The sequence below is a fragment of the Chaetodon trifascialis genome, chromosome 13 (genome assembly GCF_039877785.1).
Source record: "Chaetodon trifascialis isolate fChaTrf1 chromosome 13, fChaTrf1.hap1, whole genome shotgun sequence".
Taxonomy (NCBI): domain Eukaryota; kingdom Metazoa; phylum Chordata; class Actinopteri; order Chaetodontiformes; family Chaetodontidae; genus Chaetodon; species Chaetodon trifascialis.
Window position 1 is genome coordinate 18,720,187 of NC_092068.1, and position 8,187 is coordinate 18,728,373.

Here is an 8,187-nt window from a genome sequence, read left to right on the forward strand (position 1 = left end):
CTCATTAGGCAGATTCTTTTTGGTGAAATGCCCGCTTAATGTGCAGCATTATCACGCCTCATTTGGGGGGCGATGATTTGGATTTTTGGAGCTTCGGGAGGAACGTTAGCTTGTTTTTATTTAAAGATTATTTGAAATGATGTGTCTTGACGGGTGTCCATAGGTGCTAAAGCTTGTACTGAGTGGTATTTTTAAACCACTGTGTGAAAATGAAGTTGCAATGTCCCGGCGTTAAACCAGGAGCATCAGCGGCAGAAGCTGTATGATGATGTATGTTCTGGGGATTTCTCCTTGTCTGGCAGCGAAACCGTTTACAGTACAGCCAACTGCGGCCTTGAAGCATCAGCAGTTGTATCAGGCTATTTGTCATTCCAGGTAAGCCGTCTGCGGCTCTATTAGCCAAGGCCTACTGCACTGTATGTCACCACATAGCTCTACTGTATAGGAACAGAGTGATGGCTGTTCTGCTCCTGCACTACTCTCCTTTGAAAAGGGGACGAATGAAGCCTGGTTGCTGGAACTTAGTGGCTAGCTGCCAATCAAAGGGGGCGTGCTCCTAATTATGCACAACTTTAAGACTTCATATAATTCAAATGAGTGAGTTATGTAAACATATACCCCCATACAGAAAGAAGAAATGGGTATTTTAATCTCTGGGTCTGTGGGAATTGACTCACTTTTGGAGCCAACCTGAAGTGGCCATTTGGGGAACTGCAGTTTTTAGAGGAAGAAGAAGATTAAGAAGAAGAAGAAGATATACTTCATTAATCACTGCACACACATGCTACGGGGGGAGACGTGCGCACACGCCATGCTTAGTGAAATTATTTTCTCTGCATTTGACTGATCCTGGAAAGTCCTTTCTCCGCGGCAGACCAGGAGTGGTGGGCTGCCAGCTGGCAGCGGCGCCCGGGGACCCAGTTCCTTTCATCACCATTGGTCAGGTGGTGATGGTCTTGCATGTTTTTAGTGGGGGTTTTTCATAGAGGATACCCCAGGGGAGAACATGCAAACTCCACACAGAAAGGCCCCTTTCCTCGAGCAGGCACCAAAGGCATGGTGGAGGAACACAGCGGGAATCGAACCCGGGACCTTCTAACTGTGAGGCGACAGTGTTACCAGCGTCCCACCGTGCCACCCAAACACTTCCACATTAATTTTTCAGGCCTGGCGGTTGCTACTTGGCAGAAACACGGTCCACCGATGAGCGCATTTACACTATTGCTGCCATCCATTTTCGGAATCACCCTCTCCTACCAATCATCTCTCTTGCCAGTAGCTTCTCTCAAAATCACAACTGAAGCATAATGTGTAAGTGATGTGTACTTATCCTTCTAGTAAAACATATTTAAACTATCCACTTCCTGTAGGAACTAGTTAAGCTGATCCTTCTTGCTCTGATTTTTTAAAGGTTGATTTTAGCATTCAGTCTGTAACATCCTTGTTTAAATGTAAGGGTATGTAGACAGTGGTAAGGGTGTTGGGACAGCTCAGGGTGGGGCACTGGAAAATACCAGTGCTGACAGGTTTGCACCTGTTTCAACCAACTCTTTCTGCAAAGCTTATCAGCTGCTGGCTGTAGCTTCATATTTGACAGACATCTATAGTCTTGGTGTCAATCTTCTTATCTCACTCTCTGCCTCAAAGTGATTAAGTCTGCTTCAGAAAACGCAGCGTTAATTGACTAACGCTGAAATATTATCACATGTACAGTTCTGGTGAACATGTGATTATTGTTCATTTTGAGTCATGTTTCTGGCACCCTGTCAACGCAGCTTCAGTTTCAAGGTCCACTATGGAGTCATTTTGCATGTTTTGAGATGCACACGTTCGATGTCAGCAGCAGTATTTATTCACAGAAGTAATATGTTGGTGTTTATGTTTCAGCGTGAGTCAATTACTCGCTGATGCTGCGCTGCTGGCATGCATGCATCCCTTCAAACAGCCAGAGGCCAGCACCAGCTCCAACGCCGTCTCCGCTATATTCCCTCGCCAGCTCTGTTGCCATGGTGAGTGCATGCCGTTTTGTGTGGTTGCCATGGGGACCCCGTATTACAGCCTCCCTCCTGCTCTCATCATGTTTCTGCATGATCATTTGTATGCCTCCTGTACACTGATGCTTAAAAAAAAAACAAAAAAAACCATTAGCGGCACAGAGGAGAGCCCTGAGGGATTGCCTTCTCTAGAAAAGCACAGAGGTATTCCTGACGCCGTTTCATGACACAAATACTCTGCAAGTGCAAATGACTTTCTCACTGTGACTTTGCACGTATGACAGTGAAAATGCCAGATGTATGAGAATAACTCAGAACAATGGCGTCTCTTTTTCTGTCTCGATTGTGAGCCCGTAGCTACGAAAGGCAAGAATGCCAAGTGCCTCCCACTGATATGGTAATAATATTCAAGCTAGTGTGCTTTGAGATAATGACATCATTTGTTTGCTCGATTCCTTCTAACAATCACAGTCTGTCCGTGTCTTTCGCACTCACAGGTCGATGTATGTATGCGTGCATGCATGTCTGTCTGCACGTGTCCACTTTGTATGTGCGAGCATTTGCATCCCGTTCTCAAGGCAGAGAGAGAGCCGGCGGCGAAAGCCACTGATGTTTTGCCCTGGTCGTTTGAAGAGGAACTTCACAGTTAATGGGGCACAAAAACGTACCTGCCTTCAGGCCATTCAGAGGTTTGGCATTTCACATCGCATTGCTCGCTGTAGTGTGCCACTTGTGATCCACTTCGTCTCTGCTTGCTTCGGTTACGTCAAGAGGAGCGCAATCTCCTTTAATCATTCGGGCTTGGCTCTGTTCACATTAGGCTTTGTGGCTTTGTTCAACCTGTTTTTCATCCTGCAGTAATGATGACAGCTTGTGGATGGGCAGCTTGTTTTTTTTCTTTTTGTTTGTTGACAGCTCTGACTAGATCTGTGCCTAGACCTGCCTGAGACCAATTATGAGAAAGCCGCAATTCCTGCAAATCTAGAAAACAATCATTTGCAGCCCCAGCGTCTTGAAAAAAGCGCTCTCTACTCCAGCTCTCTAATCAGCATGACTCTGAGCCCAGCAGCCATCACTCTTGACCATCAGCTGTCACTGACCCCAAGAATATGCCCGGCCTTGTGTCTACAAATTATGAAAGCTCTGGGAGCAGTTGTCCTTCCATCACTGGGACCACATAAACAGCACTTGGATGTTATGACAAAGATGTGATCACCACCTCTGTTTGTGCTGAAGCGACCAGGAGGAGATCTGTGTGACCTTTAAAGACCGCAGCAAAACAAAGTTATTAGTTGGTGGTTTTGGGGGGAGAGAAAGAAACTGTCAGTGTCATCTGGGAAAATTTGAGCTGATGCGGCTGTGGTTGTTTCCTGCTCACTTACACGCACCAATGAAACCCTGATGCACCACAGACGCTCACAGTAAAACGTAAATGTCCAGAATGTTGACAGGAGTGGAAACAGCCGGCTTTGGTCGCCTCCTCCATAGACTTTACCACTCTTCTTTTTTCTGTGCTCCTGCACTGCATTGAACTCACTCCCAGGAATCTCTCTGTGTCCTCTGACCTTTTAATAAGGTTCACTTCCTCTGTAATTGTACACACACGCGGTATGGCATGAACGCATACTTCGTGCGCGGCTGTGTTTATTTTTATGCATCTGTGTACTGTATGCATGCTTGTGTGTGTGTCTATAAATGTGATGAACACAGAGTACCCATTCAGACTTCTAGTTAAGGTGAAGGTGTTAAGCTGATGAAAGCTTTCTCTTCCGTTGCTCCTCTCAGTGAACTTCACAAAGCACACACACACACACACACACACACACACACACACACACACACACACACACACACACACACACTCCAGCAGATCCATTGCATCTGGTCTGAAACCAACTTTGCTAAACACTTCCGACATTGTCCTGACAGTGGAAGCGTCCAGCTGTTAGTGCATTTATCATGGAGGCTTAGAGCTGATTCTGGTCGTCTTTCTGCACCCCTGACACACGGCAGGAAGACGTTTCCTTGACTCAACAACCTGGAGAGAGGCACTTTTAGCAGACCCATCCTCTTTCTCCGCTCTCCTCTGCTGTCTGCCTACTCATGACCTTACCCTACCTGCTTTTCTGCTCCATCTGGCTTTCTAAGTAGTGCTAATTGGGCATCCTGTTCCTAAAATATATGGGCTGGCCATCCTTTTCCAGTCATTGCAACCTCTGAGCACATCAGCAACAAAGCATGTGGATTTTGTTTGTCTGCTGTCCTTAGAAATGCTCAACGCTTTTGAAGATGATGACGCTAAATGCAACAGGCAAAATACAGAATGTAAAATCAGCCAGGCAAACTAAGACCAGTCAGCTAACTCACTCAATCAATCATTATTTGAATGCAGAATATGTACAGGATGTTCCCGTTGTTTTAATGGGAAGTCCATGAAAACCCTTCAAGCCCTTTGCCCCACGGTAAAGAAAAACAGCAGACGCAAGCAAACAATTGACTTTGACGTCATAAAAACACGTCAAGTCTATTTGATAGAGTTGTGAAATAGATAAAATGTGAAAATCCTGTCAGTAATGCCATTCAGAATGCCGTGCCAGAGGCCAATCCTGTCAAGAAAACCAGTCACTGTCTGCATTTTCTGACATTGTCTCATACGTTTTGGTGGATGAATTAAAAGGGAAATTACATTTAATGTGCTTGAGAACACCACAAGATCAAAATTATATTATGTAGTTATGGGTGTGTTAGCTGAAGACATGCTGGCACCTGTGCCGTGTCAATACTGTCGATCACACTGACGGCAACACAAACCTGAAATTCACACATCTTTGTCAGAATATTCTCGACTCCTTTTCACATCTGCACGCACGTACGGTCGGACGCTTTGATCACCTCAGTATGGGGACTGAGATAACATGGAGCTCACAGTGTTCTTTTAGTCATGTTTAAACACAAAGAGACCCCCCCTCCCCTTCCCTTTTTAGTCTGTGCTGATTCACAACGGTCTGGAACCAGCCGGCTCTGGAAGCTTGTCTCCATGGAGACAAGGGTGGGAAGGAGAGTGATGATGTTGCTGGCAGAACAGCAGTCCCGAATCAGCCATGTGTTTCAGTGTGTGTTTGTGTGGGTATACAGGAGGCAAACATAGAGAGATGATACTCTCCCTCTGAAAAGAAGGGTCATTTCATTGCCTTGCGCTGCTCCGCAAGATGGCTTTTACCCAGTCGGGGGGTAAATACGTGACCTGCCGAGTCCGAGGAGAAAAACAAGCAGCTTGTATCGATAAGTCACGCCATGCTCGACAGTGATTGACGGTACAGGTTGTGACAAGCAGAGAGTGCAACCAATTTCTTATGGCACGCATATTCTCACAGATTATAGATAGAAACACAGAAAAACAAAGCAACATCCAACGAGCAGCTCTCAAGCTGAAATGCCAATACGAAGGCTTGTCCCCGTCTTTGAATGTCCAGTTTGGACAGGGTATTGGTAGAGGTGAGGAGTTTGAGGGACATCATTTATAAATTCCTCATTGAGTCTGACAACTAAACCAGTCAATCTGGGGAAGTAAGGTTTGACAGTTAATAGTAGTGTTCGTCCCAGCCTGTTAAATACTGTTTCAGAAACACAATTATAACATGTCCACAGAACTGGAATTTCAGGAAGCACATAAGACGTAGACCGAGTAGCACACTGGATTTGGTTCACGATTTTAGTGAGTAATTGTAAGAGTATGGAGCACAGTCACAGTCATTTTTCAGCTGAATTCTAAACCACCAATTATTGTAGATATCAAAATGCCACAAGTTTGCAGTCACACAGGGAGCTGCAGTGATGACTGTGATGATGATGCTGCGGTACTATAATGCTGGCATGCAACTTTTGTATCTGCCACTGAAAGCATCTTTGTTTTGTTGACCTGTTGTGACCCATTTTGCTAAAATTAAGCTCCGAGCTTTGGATGCCATGGTGATGGAGAGGTGTTGCTGGCAATTTTAGAGGGAGGTTAGTCATTATTATGGCTGAGGTGTGTTCATGAGACACGAGGGAATGACAGTCAGTTGGTTATGAAGATGGAGAGACAGACAGCAAGGTGTAGCCTGTGCAAAAATAAGGGTTCCCCCTACTGAATCCTGGTTTTTGTGTATCTGGTCTAACTGTAGCCTCAAGGACATTCGGAGGTTAACAAACACATAAATGCTGATATTTAGTGGTTGATTTTCTGTTTTGCCCGATTTATGAACCTTAAGGAAATTTAAAACCCTTTTTCAGACATGATTAGACATGAACATTATACTGATTATAACACAGTTTCAAATTTGTCAGTAGCATTTGGTAACAGACAGATTATTATCAATTATGAGCTGTTACAGTGTTAGCCTCCCAAGGTCTCTAACCCTACGTTTACATGTAGCAGGGTATTTTGGAAAACGGATATTTTAGCCTCTCCATTTTCAAAAATAACATCATTCACACAACATCGTTTTCAAAAATGTTGTCGTTTACATGAAACCGGATAAATACGCCGTTGAGCGCATCATAACTATGCCAAACCTATGGGCGCCGGTGTAAACACAGGTCGCTCACATGACGTTAAGTATTTTCGCATGTTGTGACGTTTGGTGACGTTTGGAACCTAAAATGCTGTTTAACCCAGTTTACACACCAACACATAACCGCTGTTTTCAGAAATCTCCATTTTGGCCGGAGTTTTTAAAAATGATCATTTTCCGTGAAAAAAACAAACAAAACAAAACTCTGTTTGCGTGTAAACGAGAGGCCAAACCGCATGAAAACATATGCGTTTTCCCTAAGTGTAAACAGGGTCTCAGTGTAAATGTAGGCTAAGAAGTGTGTCTGCTACTAACTGCCCTGGCAAAATGGCTTTGTGACAGTGTTATTCAGGCCCAAAATCTCAGGTGAAGGTGCCACCAAGGGAAAAGTTTTGTTCCAGTCGAAGTCATTGGTCCTTCTCCAATGAAGACATGGAGAAGGCAACAAAAGCTGTCACCCTGGTCTGATTTGACGGTAACATGTAACAAGTCCTGTTCCCACCTTTAGACGGCTTTTTTCGTGGTTCTGCTTTTTTTTTTGTGAATGTTGATTTGTGGACAAGCTAAATGTGAGTTAAGAGCTGTGTCTCAATTCTATACTGGTAGCACTAATTCTTAACGTTTTAGAGTTTGGAGTAAGTGTTCATGCTGCAAAAGTGACAAGACTGAGTATTCTGAAAAAAGTAAATACACACTGACATGAAGAAACGCATGTGTACATTTAAAGTAAACACTAGGCAGTGTTCACAGAAGACATGCTGCTTTTTCAGCGCATGAAAACCCCAGGTGTAATCAATCACCAGTGGCATTAATCACACCTGTGCTTTTCCTGCTTTGACAAGTCAAAAATGTCTGCTGAGAGAAAGTAAATATTTCAAAAAGCTGGTGGTGGGACAGCTCCAGGATGACTTTGGAAGGCAAATAAAAAAAAGTAACATGGTTGGAAAAACTTTTTTTATTTATTGTTTTCTGGAAGTACAAATTGTTTACTTAAGTTTTCACTTCATATTGTTTAAACCATAATTTTGAGCAGCCGAGTGAAGAAAATGCTTCCATCTTGTCATACTGAGTCAGAGATCTTGGGAATTTTGCTGCATTCACACAGTGAGTGGTAAGAACAGGAAAAACACTCCTTATTCTGAATTGTGTTCACACATTAATCCTGGTTAGCCCTGGTGCTAACGCTGCTTTCACGCTGAATAAATAGCCTAAATTAGCTACATTTGTTGTGTTAGTGAGTTACTTGGTGAACTCTTTTCACCGTGTGGAGATATTGCTTGTGTTAGAAATTCCACATACCTCCTACTTGGATGACAAGTGACAACTTGTGAAAAATCGTTCACCAAGTAACTCACTTGGTGGAGGATTGCTACAGATATGTTACAAAGGTAGCTAAATTAGGCTATTTTCTCGCTTGACTCCAAGGTTAGCACCAGGGTTAACCACCTTGGAATACTACCAATTCGGAATAAAGGATGTTTCTCTTGATTTTCCCCGTCTGCTGACATTCTGTGGAGGCAGCATAATAATCAAGCAGAATGACTGAAAACACCTGTTAAAGTGTGCAAGGCCCTCATAGGCACTTAACTGTTGTCTTGTTGTTTTCTGCTGGGAAACGCCTTTCCAAGCCCTCAAGGGAG